General features: G+C 42.3%; 1 non-coding gene across 1 annotated transcript; it reads right to left on the reverse strand.

Moving 5' to 3' along the window:
- Positions 1-19,811: 19,811 nt before the first annotated feature.
- On the reverse strand, positions 19,812-19,884 carry TRNAK-CUU. The gene has a single exon. It is a non-coding gene; the product is annotated as a tRNA-Lys (tRNA).
- Between the last annotated feature and the right edge of the window lie 976 nt (positions 19,885-20,860).

Consider the following 20,860-nt stretch of genomic DNA (forward strand, 5'->3'; position numbering starts at 1 on the left):
AGATCACCCAAGTTCAGACCCTAACTGGGCATCTATAAAATAGAGATAAGCTTTGGACCTGCCTCGTGGGGTTGTTGCGAAGATATAATGAGTTAGTATTTATAAAGCTCCCAGGAGGGTGTCTGGCACATGGTCAGTGCTACAGGAAGGCTCATTTTATGAGAGGAAATATTTCACACATGCCCACTGTGTGGTTGATATTGTCATAAGCACTGGGGAGACAATGGCGAACAACACAAGATCCATGCATGGGTGGTGGGGGGCCCAGAAAATAAGCAAGGAAATAGATAAATGGGTGTGTGTGATAGATAAATGATGAATAGATAAATAATATAGAGTGTGTGAAGTATGAAACACACACATGCAGCAGGCAGAGAGTGGCTAGGTGTGGCGGGAGGTGAGGAAAGGCCTCTTGGAGAAGGAGAAATCTGAAGCAAGGCCTGAGCACAGACAGGCACAGGGCAGGCAAAGGGGCCAGAGTTAGAGGAATCCCAGCAGAGAAAACCACAAAAGCAAAGAGATCCAGTCATGAAGACAAAATAGCCAACTTGATCTCAGAAAATAAACCATCTAATTAAATGTGGGGAAGGCATATGAGTCAGACGTGCAGGGCCGAATTAAGCCATTCCGGAACAGGCAGGGAACATATCCACGGGGGAAACTTTCACACTCCTGGGCGCGTCTCAGAATGTACTGATGAAGTATTGATCACGCTTGATGCTATAAAGATACATTTAACTTCCAATGCGATTCACCTGCAGATTGTTACAGGCTTTAGAAGTACGCCTCCTCCTTTCACCCACCTACCCATCCCCTCATTAATACGTTCCTATGATCTTTCTATATGTGCTTTGAACCAAGGCAGGACAAGGGAGAGGTACCTTCTTCCCCTGGACGAAATGACCTTCCTGAATGTCTTGTTTTGCCCACCTGTATCCACTGCTTCAAGCCCTTTCTGCCAACTGCGGAAGGAATGGCATGAATTCAGACAAGAGGGTTACGCGGTCCAAACTTCTCTGAGACTGTCCTCAAACACGACGTTCATGGCCATCTGGGATCACGCAGCTAAGCAAGGCTTTCTGCCTCCGCCTCCCACAGCCTTTCGGCTTGCACTGGCCTGACGAGTGAGTTTGTGCCTCTCTGCCTTCCCCAGCCCTTTGCTTTGTTTTACTTTCGACAGCTATGGACCTTGCAGAGAAGCCAAACAGGTTTTGAAACCAGTTTAGTCCCAGCCGACGGACCCAGTGGGAGCTCACCTCTAGACCCAGGGATCTGGCACTAGGAAGTCAGCCCAGGTTCCCAGAGAGCCCTAGGCATCCCGTCTAAACAGATACATCAATCTGCTCACTGAGAGAATAAAGCTGGCTCTCCCAATATGATTACAGGGTGGCTGATTTGTTATTCTGAACTTTGGTGCCTGGCAGGGGAGTGTTATGTGTGCCAGTTTCTAGTATTGGGCCAAAAGATGAAACACCACACTCGTCTGATTGGCTCCAAGCATCCATTTGCACCAGCGGAGCTCCCGCGGAGGCCAGTGTGTGTCCAGGGAGTATGCCACGTGGCTTAGTCTCTCTGGCAAAGCCCGTTCGAGAAGGAAATTACAAGTCTTCATATGTTCAGAACCATTTAATAGCTGGCAAGCTACTGCCAACCACCGAAGCTACTGCCAAATCTACTAAAATATCTTCAAGCGTCCATCCTTGTCAGGTTAGCTTTATAAGTAAATAAATACACCACAAATGACAGCTGCTACATTTTCTCTAAAGGGAAACCACCACCACCACCACCACAACAAAACGACAAGCATTTATCTCTAGCCCTGGTCCCTGTCAGTGTAAACTTGCTAAACCCCAGATGGGAAAAGGACACTTTGTAAAGGATTGTGGGAAGTCCTGTGAGGCCCCGGGAATGGACCAGGGAATGGCAGAGACAGAGATTAGTTTGAAATAACGATTACAGCTCCTCCACCTGACAGCTTCGCGTCCTTCAGTACGTTTCATAACCTCTACAGACCTCAGCTAACTCATCTGTGAAATGCGAATTAAACGCCATCGTGGTAAGTGAGTCGTTCTAGCTAAGTCACCTGGGCAAGAAAGGTATTCGATAAACAAATGTGTCTCAAAATGGCGGGGGTCTGATGTTAAATCTGCTAAATTTGGAAGTTCTCTATGAAACATTTTTATAAATATGTCTACCTTTCAATCGTAATTTAAAATTACTATACCCAAATTCTAGGTTAGTTGAAAGACCCATTTGGATTAGATTGTAGGGCTCAATCTGGAATCTGTGTTTCTGATTACGTGGGCACCACGTGGGATTACCTGATTTGCCAGGAGCCAGAGTGAATAGAAGAAAAACAGAGTTGATATAAAGGAAGCATCCATGCCAAGTAAAGGTCCGTGATGCCTGTGGGTTGTGTGCATTAAGGTTCTAAGAGTCCAGAACAGAGAAAAGTGGTGGGAGAGCCAAGTGACCCACAACAGCGGTCCTATAGGCAGCCACAAGGCAACATACTCACACCATAGCAGGGAGTTATAGTTAAACTCACAAACCAGTGTTTGTCAGGTTTAATTAATATCATTATTTTGATACTTAATGGCTGTGTAGTCTTGTTCCTAACATGCCAAATTGTTTTCATTTCAGGGTTGCTTGAAAGTAGTAAAGACATTTATACCTGGTTTTAGGCTTTCCATATTTAAGTAAAAAGAGAAACAATTCATATCAAGAGTAGATATTTATTCAAATTTTTTTCCCATAGAATGAGTTCATAAATTCAATTTTCTAAAACCCAGCAATATCTCATCACTGTGAGTATGATTATTATGAAGGAAATAAAGAAACGATGCAAGGAACAAACAGCCTTATGCCACTTTAAGTGAAGTAAGCAGGTGAAGTGACAAAGCAGTTTATAATATTGCACATATATTATGATTAACATAGTATCGAAAAAATTCTGTCCAGGAAAAACAACATAATGGAATATCCTAAATCATAATCGTTACATTTAGGTGATAAAATTATGAATAACATTTTTTTCTATTTTAAAACCATTTTAATTTGTCTTTAGTGGATATGAATTTTATAATCTTAAAACATATGTCTCAGCTGTAAATAGCCCCTACAGGATGAGACTAGCTTGCAACGAATACGGGCTGATTCCAGATCAGCCACTGAAGGAAGCGCAAGGGAGCCCCTTACTTCCCAGCATGGGCATCCCAAGCCCCCAGAGCCTGGTTTCAGGAGATTCCTGTACCGGGCACTTCAGATCTTTAAAGGCTCCCTTGGAAGCTCCAACAGATGTGATTTACAGGGCAAGTTTCTCTCTTAAAAACACCGTTCTGGGAACTCTCATTCTTTTGAGTACTGGAAAGTTCCAGGAAGTGTCTGTGCAGCAGTGAAGGTGGTCACCCTCCGCGGTGTTCTCCCTTGGCGTGTCTCCAACGGCCCACTCCTGCCAGAGAAATAGGCCTGTTGGTTTTCTTCTCTCTCTAGCACCCCTTTGGGTCACCTCTGCCTTCTTTCTGGCATTCTTCCCCACGCATTAGTCACCGTCCCCACAGCCATGCCAGACCTTCCTTGGCTTTATGTATTTCCTTGTTTGTTTGTATTTTAAATACCCCGGCTACCCCAAAGCACATACATCAGTATCTTTGGAAGTTGGCCCTGACATTGGTGATTCTAATGTCTGGCCAAGGCTGGGAACCACCTGATTCCCAAACCACCCAAAGCTGAGGCTGTACCATGAGAGACTGAGAACACACACTCTGAAGCCAACTGCCTGAAATGAATCATGTCTCCAGCAGGAACGTGCTAGCTGCATAAACCTTGGGCAATTTATATCCCTTTGTCCGTCATGCCCTTATTTGTAAAGTGGAGAGGATGCTGAGAGTGATACCTGCCTGGTGGGGTTGAGGCGAGGACTCAATGCAAGAACACTGTGAGGTACTTAGGGCAGCCCAGCATACAGCAAGCTTCCTGCAGGCTGGGTTTCAGACTGATAATTACTACTCAGCATCCTGTGGTCCTCTGACTCAGGGGAACCCAGGGCGGCAGCTTCAGGAATAGAGGAAGAGGAGAGGGGTGCCTGGGTGGCTCAATCAGTTAAGCGTCTGCCTTCGGCTCAGGTCATGATCCCGGGGTCCTGGGATTGAGCCCCACATCGGGCTCCCTGCTCAGTGGGGAGTCTGCTTCTCCCTCTGCCTCGGCCCCTCTCCCCGCATACACTCAAGCTCTCTCTCAAATATATAAATAAAATCTTAAAAAATAAGGAAGAGGAGAATTAGATCTGCTCTGTTGGATCTGGATGGAAGGCTGAGGCAGAGTTTGTCAGGTCCTCCTTTTCCTCCAAAACAAGGTCCTATTGAATGCTCTTGTCCTGAAAAGACCTCTGCCGGTCACCAGCCCCCACCAGGGGCTGCTGCGAAGGATTCTGGGGAGTCCCATATATCAGCCACACTTGTCTGGGCCCCTCCTAAGAGGCCCCACGGAGCTTTCAGAAGTATCTGACGGGAGCTTTTCATATCTGCACCATCCCATTTCTGAGACCCCTCTCACAAACGGGCCTGACTTTCAGGGAGCCGCTGCGGCCCTCAGAAGCCTTTGGCAAGCCTCCGGGTGCCCGAGGCTGGTGAGACCTGGCGGGGGGGTGCGGCCCTATCCTGCCAGGGTTTCTCCCCCCTCCAGCTGACTAACCCTCACTTTTAGAATAAATGCCCTCCGACGCTCAATGCACAGCACACCTGTCCGTGTTTTCAACTGACAGTGTTGATTTAGCGTTGGGCCCAGCAGGGGATGTGGTTACAGGGCTATGATAAGGGCTCCGAGCAGCTTGGCACACAAGAGGAAAATGCCAAGTTGGGTCATGAAAACTGAACCGCCCCATGCTCCGGCTTAAAAATATCTTTACCGAAATTATGAAAGCACCACAAAAACAAAACAAAGCCCAAATCATCCCTCTCTCTAAGAGCCGATTTTCCTTCTCCACACTCCACCACCTGGAAAGCAGGGGGGCTTGTCTGAAACTCAGGGGAGGGCGTCCTGTGTTCTCTTAGTCCTTGCAGCTCTCCCTTGGGGTGTATTGGCAGATTTCACCCCTCCCTCCGTGCTTTCCTTTCCTCTGCCATAGAGAGAAGGTTTTGAATGCGCCAGTCTCTCCGATTCCTCCAGTTCCCCATCAGGCTGCCTATCATGGGTGAATTCACTGATTCACTGATGCAGAATGCATTCAATTACTGAGCATGAACTAGGCATCAGGCAGTGTGGGAAACGGGGGGAGGAGGGGCCCCAGAGCAGGCCAGGCACTGTCTCTGGAAGCCAGTGTGTAAACAGATAGGCACAACCAAGGATATGTGTTGGCTGCAATGTATGTTTAGGGGCAAGGGGATTTTCACAAGTCAGATCAGTAGTTTTTCATAAAGAAGGAGACTTTTTACATTGAGTGTTGAGTGATGAATAGGTGCTTGCCAAGGTGCAGTGGGGTGAAAAGGGTGAAGTATGGGCAAAGCTTCAGCAAAAAGTGAGCTGCAAAAGAGCATGTGGGGTGGGGGAATTGCAAGCACTTTAGGGGGTCAGAAACCTAGATTGTGGGGTGTGTGTGTGTGTGTGTGTGTATGTGTGAGAGACAGAGACAGAGACAGAGACAGAGGCAGAGAGGAGAGAGAGAGGGAGGAGAGAAGAAGGCCAGTAGAGAGCAATGCTCTTGGATACCAGGAGAGATGAAAAATGGGTAGAGGCCACATCAAAGCTGTGTGATATAAAGGAGTTCAGAGTTTAGCCTACAAAACATAAAGGAGCCAATGACAACCAGTTGTAAGTACAACTCAATCAAATTTGGGCCAATAGAAACTTTATGCAAAATACTTATTTGTGCAAATAATTAGGAGATTCGAATGGGTGCTTTATTTCATTTGCCACTTTTTTTTTTTTTTTTACAGTGTTAGATAACAGGAGGGCAAACAGTGGTACAATCCTGTTTCCTTGTTCACTTCTTAAAGTGGCAGCACTTCAGGCTTTGAGGCCTAAGTTTATAAGTTGTTGGCTCTAACTCACAGCCTTCTTAATGCCCCTTCCATTTAGACAATACAGATTGAAAAACTATCACTTCCTAAAAGCTTTCAAAATTAATTCTGTTGTACTCTTGCCACTCCTTTACTTTCTTTTCACCCTCTCTCATGCATTTTTCTTCTTTTTTTGTGTGTGTACCTTGATTATGACCTGGCAAGCAGAGATTATATCATGAATATTTCATAACCCCATAGTGCCAGCATAAAAGAGCATATTAATAGCTGAATGACTTAAAAGAATATTCCCACACGCCTAGCATGTGCCTGACACTGAACAGGTGCGACATTATAAGAAAGCACATAAGCTGTGGAATCAGAAGGCGCAGAGGTTTATCCCTTGGCTGGGTCACTTAGTCATTAGTGGTCCTGGGCCAGTCATTTTACTCTGAGCCTCAGTATCTTCATCTGTAAAATGAAATTAATAATATAGTGAAAGGATATTTTTAAAGAAAAGATGAAATCACGACTCTCATACAGATATAAAATGAACACATGCTAAAGATTTTATTTAACAGATAAATGTTAAATTGGTTCAAAGGAGAAATAAAAGAAGCACAAATTTATATGGTGTAAAGAAATGTTGGAATGAGTTTACAAATAGACAGAAACTGGCTTTTTCCAATGAGGGGTTGAGTGGGTAGGGAAGTCAATTTAATTCCATCCAGCCAGTATATATTTGTATAGCTGCAGACAAGAATCACTGCATTGCTATCGGTTATCTATACCCTACAGAGTAGTAAAATCACTTAAAGACAATGAAAGGCTCAGAGATCTGAATCAGATCATTTGAAAGAGTGCACTAAAACAATGTATGGTCTTCTAGAGAAGCACAGACTTTTCTCTGTAACACCTAGCTGGCATCCTGTGGTTGCCAGGGATTAGACCTCACATATGTGGAACACCTTGCATAGTTCCCAGAATGTACCAGATGCCCAACGAATGATAACTGCTTTTATTACTATCAATATGTTATAAAAGAAAGTTGATTCTTCGGTAAGTTTTTGCTCATCTAACCAGAATGTGTATTCTCCCATCATTATCATCTAATGGCATCCAATAGAGTGCTCAGGTACTGGCTTAGTACTCAGTAGATTATATGAAGAACAATATTCTGATGAACTGTGAATTCAAACAGAATCTGAGAACAATTGATGATTAACCTTGTTAGTTGAGAAAGATGGTAAGGGAACCTCAATGACTTCTGCCATCATGCTCTCATTCTGAAAGTCAGTGGACCTAGGGTCCCATTCCTATAAAATGAGAGTGGTTGAACAGTACTCTGCTCTGACCCCTCTGCACTGGAGGCCAGTGTGAGTTCCATTGGAATGAGCATTTGCTTTACCCTGGGTCTAAGTCCTTATTCAAACACAGCTCTTATTGATGCCAGCTGGATTTCCCCTGTGCCTGCTGTGATACCCAGTAACATCTTCTTCGAGGACCCAAACCCAAAGGAAGATGGCGCCACTGTTGCTGGCAGTTCCATTCTTGTGGGAAGCAGACTAGGACAAATAAACTGTTTCTTGAAGTTACTCATTTTAAATGATAAGGAAGCAGAGACAGAAGGGGAGCTCTGTAGAGTGAGTGTATGTGTGTGTATATGCATGTGTATGTGTGTGTATGCATGTGCATGTGATTAAATAGTAATAAATAAAACAGCCATCCCAAATTTAAAATCATGTTCCTTGCATAAAGCTAAAAATAATTTTCTGGTGGCAAAGAGGAATGTGGGGTTGGGATATGGATAAAAATTGGGTATATCTTGGAACTGTCTCTGATTTTAGTGGTTTGGACCCCAAAGGGGTTCCACTTGTCTATTCCTCTTTTTTCTTTTTGAAAGCCTTTCATGTTAGAATGGTGATAAGGAACCATCCAATTTGTTCTCAACTGTGGACTTGGCTTCTAATAATTTTCAAGAGTTACAGAAAGATAGAAATTTTTCTGTAAGCCGGACAGAGTTTCTGGAGCCCCAGCCCTCCCTGAACACCTTCCAACACCCTACTTGGGCCTTGGAGGAATGCTGGCCTAGAGACAAACTTAACCTATGCCTACCCTGATTCCCATAACTGCCCATAAGTCTTCCATGCATAGAAAGAGCTCTTTGGCCAGGGGGAAAACCATTGCGAGGACAAGTATGGGCCAGGGTGGTGGGAAAGGAATGTTGGCTTTCATTAGAAAGCAACACTCAACTGTGGGTAAAGGCAGGACTGGTCTTTTGATTTTGGGGCTATCTACAATTATTCCATGAGTTCCTGAGAAAGATCCATTCTGCCAAAAATAACTCCACTTTGCAAGAGAATGCCAGAAAATCCACAATTTTGAGTTTTAGTTCAGTGACTCAACCATCTGTTAATTTGCAAGGATGCATGTCTCCAGTTCTTCCTTGGATTCTCAGGGAAAGAAACAGCCATCGAATCTAGAGATTCTTAACCTTTTTGCAGGTGATGGATGCCTTTAAGAACCTCAGTTTTGTACCTCAGAAAGATGTTTATATGCACGTCGTGTGAGTTAGAATTTTCTCCTTTCTCCTGTTGCAAACATTAGAAGCCCACAGTGGCTAATTTAAGCAACACAGGGATTTAATGGAAGGAAATGGAGTGGGAGAGGAAATAGGTCTAGGAAGCTTTGGGATCTAGAAAGCAGGAACTAATTCCTAGTGGGCATGATTTCTTCTGTGCTGCCAGTGAAATGAATCAGATCAAGCCATTTTCCCCCCCTTGTTGCAAGAAAGATTTCCCAAGAGGAATTCTGTTTGGCCTACATTAGACCCTTTCCCACCCCCACACCCCCATCCATGGCTAAAAGAAGTGAAGCTTAGTGACTGGCAGTACCACCAAGATAAAACACTGTTCAGAAGGGATCAAGGCCCTAAAGGGTAATTAGGGTCTGATGTTACCGAGGGAGGAGGAAATGACGCTGGGCAGGCTAAAACTACCAATGTCCACTAAACACATTTCCACACAGACATCTGCATATCATGTGAGTGGGGGAGCTGTGGACCCTTGGCCCAGACCCCAACTCTAAAAACTGGGGTCTAAAAACCCCTGTCTAGGCTACACCCTATGATCAATATTTAAATACTTAATCCTCTAACATACTCCATTTCCTGAGAGTATGTGTGTTGTTAGAGGACCTAACATTCAAGAAAAATAGGGTACCTGACAGAAAAAAATAAGAATGAAGATACCAAGAAGTGACAAGAGGCAAATAAAGAAGCTGGGAAGAGTAAAACCAAGTTTTTCCCAGGCCTGATCCTAGATTAAGTAATCTCCATGTAAAGATGTATCTGAGATGCATCTGAAGAAGTGAGCAGGGGCATCTACTCTGTACCAGTCACAGGCTCTTAAACCACAGATCTGCTGGACATGCACTGGGTCCAGTGGTATTACAGTATCGAAAGTTCCAGTGAGGATGATCACGAGAGACGTGCTGTATGTGGAGTGATGCGCTGGAGTGAGTGGTGCTCAGCTGAGCCTCTGGGCTTGACTTCTGATCTGGCTGGTGTGGGTACAGCACCAGAGAAACCTATGGTGGGAGAGGGGAGTCTTGCTTCCATCTCAGCAGGCAAGTGGCACAGACCTAGCCTTGAAGTGGCCTGGGATACATACCCTAAGGACAATGGACACCCTATGCATCTCTAAAACTGCTTGTTCTGTGCATGGCTATGGGCTATAGGGTGAAATGAGCTTCTTTTAGATGACTTCACTGTTTCAGACCTTTATAACTCAATTTTTGAATAGGTGGTGCAGGTGCCCTGGGAGGCCCACTATGATTGTTGCCCCTGCTCACTTCTTCAGATGCATCTCAAGCTCCTCTCACTCCCACATACTTATCTTCAGCTACATGGGCCTCCTTCTAAACTTCTCATCTTCCGTGAGACCTCAAGGCTCCATCACATGTGGTATCCATACCTTTGTACCCTCCCTAACTCTGGCTAACTCCAAGTTATTGCTCAGTCCCAGCTTCAGTTTAATCCCTCACAGGAATTGTCACTGATCCAAATTAGATCAGGCCCCCACCTGTCGGCCTGTACTTATTTTTCATGGCATTTACCATACTGGTAAAGTATTTGTGTGCTATTCTGTTATACTCCTGCCTCCCTAACCTGATAAATTCTGGAAGGGTACAGGCCATACCTGTCTTCTTCACTGATGTGCCAGGCACATGGTAGGTGATCACTGAATATTTGTCAAATGAATATTGTGCAGTATTACACTGAATGGGAGGAGCTATCAAAGACAAATAGTAGAAAGGGAATTAGTTAAGATAGTAAATCTAGAGAATGATATACATGCTAATAAGTGTGGAGGTGGAAACAGATATAAAATATGGGATGCTAGCAGAATTGTGGAATATCTTCCATTCTTTCAACCTCAGGAATGAAGGGAGCCGAAAAAGCATATGGAATGTAGCCAAAGAGAATTAAGGTTTTAGTTAAAGCTAAAAGCTCATATATCACATTTGGTTGCCCTGGCAACAGAACTACCATCTTATGACAATGATATTATAATATGATAAAGCAAATACAAATAATTTAACAATTTATCAGAAATGGAGAAACAAATGATCTAGCTAGCTTCACCATTGGGGATAATCTCAGGGGAAATCTTGGAGGGGGCTCCATGTTGCAAAGGATGCTGCCCTCGAACTTGAGTTATCTACAAAGGGTTAAACCAAGTCATGGAATTTGACACCAATTTTAAAATCTATATGGGGAAGCACATAAGGCTATGATCAACTGAGATGGTTTTAAATAACAGAACAAGATATGAGACTTGCCCTGGATGTCAGTTATCTTTTAGCACAATTATGTTGTGGAACCTACAACTACAAAACCTCAGTGGCATGACACAATAAGCATTCGTTTTTGGCTCACAAGTTCATGGATCGGTGAACAGTTCTGGTGATCTAAGCCAAGCATGGCTATTTTGGCTAGGCTCACTCATAAGGGCAGCTGGTGAGTTGGCTGAGCACTAGCTGGTCTAAGTTGGTCTCAGCTTGGATTGACTCTACCCTGTACCACATGCTGTCTCATCCTTCAGCACACTAAGCCTGAGCTTCTTCTCAGAGTGAAGGCAAAATTCCAAAAGAGGAATGGAAGCACACAAAGTCTTTAGAGGCCCAAGTTTGGCACACTGCCTTTTCCACTGCATTTTATAGGCCAAAGCAAGTAGCAAGTCCAGTCCTGATTCAGAGGGTGGAGAAATAGAATCAACTTCTTGATGCAATGACCTGCAAAGTTATATTGCTAAGCATACAAACACAAAGAGGCCGTTGATTATGCCCATCAATGCAATTCACCTACCATACCAGAAATCAACTTATTATAAAGCTACAGTAACTAATTCAGTATGATATTGGTGTAGAAGTAGATAAACAGAGGGGCGCCTGGGTGGCTCAGTCGTTAAGCATCTGCCTTCGGCTCAGGTCATGAGTCCAGGGTCCTGGGATCAAGCCCCGCATCGGGCTCCCTGCTCGGCCGGGAGCCTGCTTCTCCCTCTCCCACTCCCCCTGCTTGTGTTCCTCTCTCTAGCTGTGTCTCTCTCTGTCAAATAAATAAAATCTTAAAAAAAAAAAAAAAGAAGTAGATAAACAGAATAATTATATAGTATTACGATCCAAAAGATACTCATATGATAATAAAATACCATGACAGAGGTGGCATTGAAGATTATTCTGTATGGGGAAAATGATACACTTCTCAGCAAATGGTACTGTGACAATAGGCTATTCAATAGGGGGAAAAGTGGATCTTTCCCTCACATCGTACTCAAAAATCAATTCCCAGTTTATTAAAGATCTAAATGTAAAAAGCAAACTTTAACACTTTTGGAAGAAAATATGGGAAAATTTCTCTGTTGCCTGAGTGTTGGGAAGGATTTCTTAAACAAGACACAAAAGGTATAAACCATAATAAATGTAGATCAATTTGATTACATTTTAATTTATAACTTCACAATGAGATATCACTTTACACCTGTCAGAAGGGCTAAAATCAAGAACACAAGAAGTAACAAGTGTTGGAGAGGATGTGGAGAAAAAGGAACCCTCATGCACTGTTGGTGGGAATGCAAACTGGTGCAACCACTGTGGAAAACAATATGGAGGTTCCTCAAAAAATTAAAAATAGAATTACCATATGATCCAGTAATTCCATTACTGAGTATTTACCTAAAGAAAATGAAAACAGGGGAGGAAGGAAAGATGGTGGAGGAGTAGGGGACCCTATTTCAACTGGTCCCCAGAATTGAGCTGGATATCTACCAGACCACTCTGAGCACCCATGAAACCAGCCTGAGATGTAAGAAGATCTGGATCTCTACAAACACAATATCGCAGGTGGTTGGTTTCGAGGTACAAAGCGGGGAGCCGTGATTCCATGGGCAGATATTGGAGGATGAAGGGCAGCGGGAGGGAGCCTGGCCGTGGGGATCCTACACCGCCGGTGAGTGACAGCCTCGCGCGCTGCAGACGGGGCACAGACTCGCAGACCAGTAGCGGTGGAGAAAGGACTTTAGGGCAGCCCCTGGGGTGGAAATCCGGAGCAGCGGGGTTGCGCCTGCGAACTGCAGCCCCCGGGGACAGAAACCCGGAGTGGTGGGGTCGCACGCGCGCAGGAACTGGGAGCAGTTGGCGGTTTTAGAAGCACAAAGGGCAGAGACGTGCCCCGACCTGGAGGCAGGACTGGGAGCGCTGCGGAGGAGCGCACACCCCAGGATGCTGCAGTTTATAGCAGCACGGACAGAAACAGAGACAATGTGGCCTGGAGAGCTCACTGAAGAACAGACTGAGGTCTCTCTGCTCTGAGGCAGAGGGTTGGAAACGGTCTCTTCTGCTCTGACTCGCGGAAGAGACGCGGAAAGCCGCCAGGGAAAGGTGCCAGAGAGCAAAAGCCCCCAAAACTGATTCCCACTGAGCCCATCCCCCGCCACAGGGGCACAGGGCAACTCAGCCCAAACAGGGTTGCCTGAGTAACAGCACAGCAGGCCCCTCCCCCAGAAGACAGGCTGGGAAAACAAGAAGCCAGCAACCCTAAGGTCCCAAGAAAACAGGTGCATCTTGCTTGGGTTCTGGTCAATAATTTGGACTCTATACATTCCCTCAAACACCCATCAACAGAACAACTAGGAGGAGGAGCCCCCAAAATAGAAAAGACTCAGAGATTATGACTTCTGCTGCAGATTTACAAATGGATGCAGATATAACCAAGATGTCGGAGATGGAATTCAGGCTAGCAATTGTGAAGACAATGGTTAGAATGGAGAAATCAATTAATGGCAGCATAGAGTCTCTAAAGGCAGAAATGAAAGCTGAATTGGCAGAACTTAAAAATGCTATCAATGAGATCCAATCCAATCTAGATAACCTAACAGCTAGGGTAACTGAGGCAGAAGAACGAATAAGCGACCTGGAAGACAATATAATAGATAAAAAGGGAAAAGAGGAGGCCAGGGAAAAACAACTCAGAATCCATGAAAATAGAATCAGAGAATAAGTGACACCATGAAGCGCTCCAATGTCAGAATAATTGGAATCCCGGAGAGAGTGGAGAGAGAGAGAGGACTAGAAGATGTATTTGAGCAAATCGTAGCTGAGAACTTCCCTAATCTGGGGAATGAAACAAACATTCGCGTCCTAGAGGCAGAGAGGACCCCTCCCAAGATCAAGGAAAACAGGCCAACACCCCAGCATGTAATAGTAAAATTTGCAAATCTTAGAACCAAGGAAACCATCTTAAGGGCAGTTAGGGGGAAGAGATTCCTTACGTACAGAGGGAGGAATATCAGAATAACGTCAGACCTATCCACAGAGACCTGGCAAGCCAGAAAGGCCTGGCAAGACATATTCAGGGTACTAAATGAGAGGAACATGCAGCCAAGAATACTTTATCCAGCAAGGCTTTCATTTAGAATGGATGGAGAGATGCAGAGCTTCCACAACCGGCAGAAACTGAAAGAATATGTGACCACTAAGCCGGCCCTGCAAGAAATATTAAGGGGGGTTCTATAAAAGGAGAAAGACCCCAAGAGTGATATACAACAGAAATTTACAGGGACAATCTATAAAAACAACGTCTTCACAGGTGACATGATGACAATTAATTCATATCTTTCAATAATCACTCTCAACGTGAATGGCCTAAATGCTCCCATAAAACAGCCCAGGGTTGCAGATTGGATAAAAAGACAGGACCCATCCATATGCTGCCTACAAGAGACTCATTTTGAACCTAAAGATACATCCAGACTGAAAGTGAAGGGATGGAGATCCATCTTCCATGCCAGCGGACCTCAAAAGAAAGCTGGGGTAGCAATTCTTATATCAGACAAATTAGATTTTAAACTAAAGTCTGTAATTAGAGACAAAGAAGGACACTGTATCATTCTTAAAAGGTCTATCCAACAAGAAGATCTAACAATTGTAAATATCTATGCCCCCAACATGGGAGCAGCCATCTACATAAGCCAACTGTTAACCAAAATAAAGAGTCATATTGATAACAATACGTTAATTGTAGGAGACCTCAATACTCCACTCTCAGCAATGGACAGATCATCTAAGCAGAAAATCAACAAGGAAACAAGAGCTTTGAATGATACACTGGATCAGTTGGACCTCATAGATATTTACAGAACATTCCACCCTAAAACAACAGAATACTCATTCTTCTCGAGCGCACAGGGAACTTTCTCCAGAATAGACCACATACTGGGTCACAAATCAGGTCTCAACTGATACCAAAAGATTGAGATTATTCCCTGCATATTCTCAGACCACAATGCTTTAAAACTGAAACTCAATTACAAGAAAAAATTTGGCAGAAATTCAAACACTTGGAAGCTAAAGACCACTCTGCTCAAGAATGTTTGGGTCAACCAGGAAATCAAAGAAGAACTTAAGTAATTCATGGAAATCAATGAGAACGAAAACACATCGGTCTAAAACCTACGGGATACTGCAAAGGTGGTCCTAAGGGGGAAATACATAGCCATCCAAGCCTCACTCAAAAAAATAGAAAAATCCCGAATTCACCAACTAACTCTACACCTTAAAGAACTAGAGAAAAAGCAACAAACAATGCCTAATCCACACATTAGAAGAGAAATAATTAAAATTAAATCAGAGATCAATGAATTAGAAACCAGAAACACAGTAGATCAGATCAACGAAACTAGAAGTTGGTTCTTTGAAAGAATTAATAAGATCGATAAACCCCTGGCCAGACTTATCCAAAAGAAAAGAGAAAGGACCCAAATTAATAAAATTATGAATGAAAGGGGAGAGATCACGACTAACACCAAGGAAATAGAAACAATTATTAGAACTTATTATCAACAACTATATGCTAATAAACTGAGCAATCTGGATGAAATGGAGGCCTTTCAGCTGCCAAGACTGAAACAGGAAGCTGCCAAGACTGAAACAGGAAGAAATTGACAACCTGAATGGGCCAATAACCAGTAACAAGATTGAAGCAGTGATCAAAAACCTCCGAAAAAACAAGAGTCCAGGGCCTGATGGATTCCCTGGGGAATTCTACCAAACATTCAAAGAAGAAATAATACCTATTCTACTGAAATTGTTTCAAAAAATAGAAAGAGAAGGAAAACTTCCAAACTCATTCTATGAGGCCAGCATTACCTTAATCCCCAAACCAGGCAAAGACCCCATCAAAAATGAGAATTTCAGACCGATATCCCTGATGAATATGGATTCCAAAATCCCTAACAAAATCCTAGCTAATAGGATCCAACAATACATTAAAAGGATCATCCACCATGACCAAGTGGGATTTAACCCCAGGATGCAAGAGTGGTTCAACATTCGCAAATCAATCAGTGTGATAGAACACATTAATAAGAGGAGGGAGAAGAACCATATGGTCCTCTCAATTGATGGAGAAAAAGCATTTGACAAAATACAGCATCCTTTCCTGATTAAAACTCTTCAGAGTATAGGGATAGAGGGAACATTCCTCAAGTTCATAAAATCCATCTATGAAAAACCCACAGTGAATATCATCCTCAATGGGGAAAAGCTGAGAGCCTTTCCCTTAAGATCAGGAACACGACAAGGATGCCCACTCTCGCCACTATTGTTCAACATAGTACTAGAAGTCCTAGCAACAGCAATCAGACAACAAAAAGAAATAAAAGATATTCAAATTGGCAAAGAAGAAGTCAAACTCTCTCTTTTCGCAGACGACATGATACTTTATGTGGAAAACCCAAAAGACTCCACCCCCAAATTACTAGAACTCATAGAGCAATTCAGTAATGTGGCAGGATACAAAATCAATGCACAGAAATCAGTTGCTTTCTTATACACTAACAACACAACTGTAGAAAGAGAAATTAGAGAACCGATTCCATTTACAATAGCACCAAAAACCATAAGATACCTCAGAATAAACCTAACCAAAGAGGTAAAGGATCTATACTCTAGGAACTATAAAACACTCTTGAAAGAAATTGAAGAAGACACAAAAAGATGGGAAAATATTCCATGCTCATGGATTGGAAGAATAAACATTGTTAAAATGTCTATGCTACCCAGAGCAATCTATACCTTCAGTGCCATCCCGATCAAAATTCCAATGACATTTTTCAAAGTGCTGGAACAAACAATCCTAAAATTTGTATGGAATCAGAAAAGACCCCGAATCACCAAGGAGATGTGAAAAAGAAAAACAAAGCTGGGGGCATCACGTTGCCCGATTTCAAGCTATATTACAAAGTTGTGATCACCAAGACAGCTTGGTACTGGCACAAAAACAGACATATAGACCATTGGAACAGAATAGAGAACCCAGATATGGACCCTCAACTCTATGGTCAAATAATCTTTGACAAAGCTGGAAGAAACATGTAATGGAAAAAAGACAGTCTCTTCAATAAATGGTGCTGGGAAAATTGGACAGCCACATGCAGAAGAATGAAACTCAACCATTCTCTAACACCATTCACAAAGATAAACTCAAAGTGGATGAAAGACCTCAATGTGAGAAAGGAATCCATCAAAATCCTAGAGGAGAACATAGGTAGTAACCTCTTTGACATCGGCCACAGCAACTTCTTTCAAGATACATCTCCAAAAGCTAGTGAAACAAAAGCAAAAATAAACTTTCGGGACTTCATCAAGATAAAAAGCTTCTGCACAGGAAAGGAAACAGTCAACAAAACAAAGAGGCAACCCACAGAATGGGAGAAGATACTTGCAAATGACACTACAGATAAAGGGCTGGTATCCAAGATCTATAAAGAACTTCTCAAACTCAACACCCAAAAAACAAATAATCAAGTCAAAAAGTGGGCAGACGATATGAAAAGACACTTCTCTGAAGAAGACATACAAATGGCTAACAGACACATGAAAAAATGTTCATCATCATTAGCCATCAGGGAAATTCAAATCAAAACCACATTGAGATACCACCTTACACCAGTTAGAATGGCAAAAATGGACAGGGAAAGAAACAACAAATGTTGGAGAGGTTGTGGAGAAAGGGGAACCCTCTTACACTGTTGGTGGGAATGCAAGTTGGTACAGCCACTTTGGAAAACAGTGTGGAGGTGCCTCAAAAATTTAAAAATAGAGCTGCCCTATGACCCAGCAATTGCACTACTGGGTATTTACCCCAAAGACACAGATAACATACAGTGAAAAGAAGGGCCATACGCACCCCAATGTTCATAGCAACAATGTCCGCAATAGCCAAACTGTGGAAAGAGCCGAGATGCCCTTCAACAGATGAATGGATAAAGAAGATGTGGTCCACACAGACAATGGAATATTACTCAGCCATCAGAAAGGATGAATACCCAACTTTTACATCAACATGGATGGGACTGGAGGAGATTATGCTAAGTGAAATAAGTCAAGCAGAGAAAGTCAATTATCATATGGTTTCACTTATTTGTGGAACATAAGGAATAGCATGGAGGACATTAGGAGAAGGAAGGGAAAAATGGGGGGGGGGATTAAAGGGAGAGATGAACCATGAGAGACTATGGACTCTGAGAAACAAACAGGGTTTTAGAGGGGAGGGGGTGAGGGGATTGGTTAGCCCGGTGATGGGTATTAAGGAGGGCATGTACTGCATGGAGCACTGGGTGTTATGCGAAAATAATGGATTGTGTATCACCACATCAAAAACCAATGATGTATGGTGACTAACATAACATAATAAAATTTAAAAAAAAATAAAATGGAAACACTAATTTGAAAAGATATATGTATCCTTATGTTTATTGCAGTATTATTTACAACAGTTAAGATATGGAAGCAACCCAAGTGTCCACCCATAGATGGATGGATAAAGACAATGTGGTATATATACGCAATGGAATATTACTCAGCCATAAAACATAATGAAATCTTTACATATGCAACAACATGGGTGGACCTAGAAGGCATAATGCTAAGTGAAAGAAATCAGTCAGAAGGAGACAAATACCATATGCCTTCACTCATATGTGGAATTTAAGAAACAAAACAAATGAACAAAGAAAAAAGAGAAAAAAAAAACAAAAAACAGACTCTTAAATACAGAAAACAAACTGGTGGTTGCCAGAGTGGAGGTGGGTGGGAGGATGGGTGAAGTAGATAAAGGGGATTAAGAGTACACTTAAATTGATGAACACTGAGAAATGTATCGAATTGCTGAATCATTATACTGTCCACCTGAAACTAATATAACACTGTATGTTAATTATACTTCAATTTAAAAATAAATAAATAAGGCTTAAAAATATAGATAAATTTGATTACATTATAATTTATAACTTCTCTGCAAAGAAACCTCCAAAAAATGAAAAGAAAATCCCCCAGTCTTCAGGAAGATATTTATAAAGCAAATAATGGAGAAAAGATTAGTGTTATAGTATCAGGAACTAATAAAGAACTTTCAAAAATCACTGAGAAAAAGATAAGTCAATAGAAAAAAACAAATGAAAATTAATAAGCAAAGAAAGAGGCAATTCACAGAAGAAGAGACCTGAATGGCCAATAAGCATATAATAAAGCTATCGATCTCATTAGTAAAAGGGCAAAGACAAATTAAAAACATAATGAAATATCATTTCACAACCGTTAATTTAGTGAGAATGGTGTAGGCTAATATCAAGAGTTAATGTGGAGCCTGGAACTCTCATACACAGTGGGTAGGAACTGAACTCAGCATAACTCTGTGGAGAGCAATTTGGCAATATCTAGTAAAACTGAGTATGCACATTCACTGTGACCCAACAATATATATCCTAGGAATTTTCTCATGTTTTTCCCAATTTATGGATGAAAATATTCATTGTAGAATTATATGTAATGGCAAATGGGAAACATCCTAAATGTCTATAAATAAGAATATGTATAACTATATATTGGCTTATTCATCCAATAGAATACAATACTACAGTAAAAACAAATGAACTAGAGGAAATATGGGAAAAGCTCACAAACATAATGTTGAACAAAAAAGCAAGCAGACATGTACAATATGATAACAGTCATATAAAATTTAAAGACATGTTGAACCACACCATATTGTTTAGGAATACATACATACATAGTAAAAGCCTAAAGATAGGCATAGGAATGATACGTAAGAAATTCAAGATAGTACTGGTAGTTAATTACCTCTGGGGAGCAGGTGAGGTTATAAAGAGAATGTCATTGGGAAAGATACAAAGAAGTTTCAACTGTATCTATAACGTTATATTTCTTTTTTTTAGATTTTATTTTTAAGTACCTCTACACCCAACGTGAGGCTCGAACTCACGATCCTGAGATCAAGAGTCACACGCTCTACCGACTGAGCCATTCAGGTGCCCCCATAATGTTATATTTCTTAAGCTGGGTGATGTTAACATGAGTGTTTTTTTATATTATTCTCCATGTGCTACTTGTATGTCTGATATTTAATTTAAAAAATCAGTAGATATTTAAGAATCTTGCCATGAAAAAGAAAAAGAGATGATGGGGCTGGAGGAAGAACTCACCTAATGTCAGGACTCTAACTTCTATGTATCCTCATCTTTGGGTCTCCTTGCCCCAGCTTCGCTCTCTGGCCCACAGAACTTGTTCTGTGACATTAGAGAAATACAGTAGTAAAAAGATTCCATGCTTAAGGAAGTTTAAAAAGCGCTGGGTTAAACAAAGTTAAATAGAGTTATTTTCTGCAAAACTTGCCAGAGTATTTAAAATGCTAGTGGGTGCCATGAATCTCTGAGTGGGACATAGAGTAACTCTGACACCATTTCTTCATGCAGGACATCAGGGCGACAGTTTCTATGAAAGATATTTTGGGAAATGTGCCCCCCAAATTTCCTTTCCCAGTCATCTGCCTCCATCTCCATGTCTCAGTCTGCCCCCAAATTCCACTTCCTTTTCAATACTTGTGTCTTTTTCATTTCATTTCCACTTCTCCACAGAGCTCTCCCACGTCTTTGTCTCCCTTTCATGGAGGCAACATGGCATCGTGAAAAAACACTCAGTTTGAAATCCTAGCCCCCGTGCTTCTTAGTGGAGGGGGAGGGGGACCCTGGTTTCTGTGCCTCGGTGTCTGTCCACAAGATGAAGAGGGTAATCAAATCCCTTACCTCATGGGGCGACTTGTTTGTACAGAGTTCGTACATATAAAGTACAGACTTGATCCTTCTTTGAACTTACTAAGTGTTGACTATTATTTATATGAGAAGGAGGAAATAATAATTTACCTGTCTTAAGAGACTACTTTTGGAGACAATATTATTTTCCTAGGACCGCCATAACAGAGTACCACAACCTGAATGGCTTAAACCACA

This window comes from Mirounga leonina, unplaced genomic scaffold (genome assembly GCF_011800145.1).
Source record: "Mirounga leonina isolate KUSES-001 unplaced genomic scaffold, KU_Mleo_1.0 Mir_126, whole genome shotgun sequence".
NCBI lineage: Eukaryota > Metazoa > Chordata > Mammalia > Carnivora > Phocidae > Mirounga > Mirounga leonina.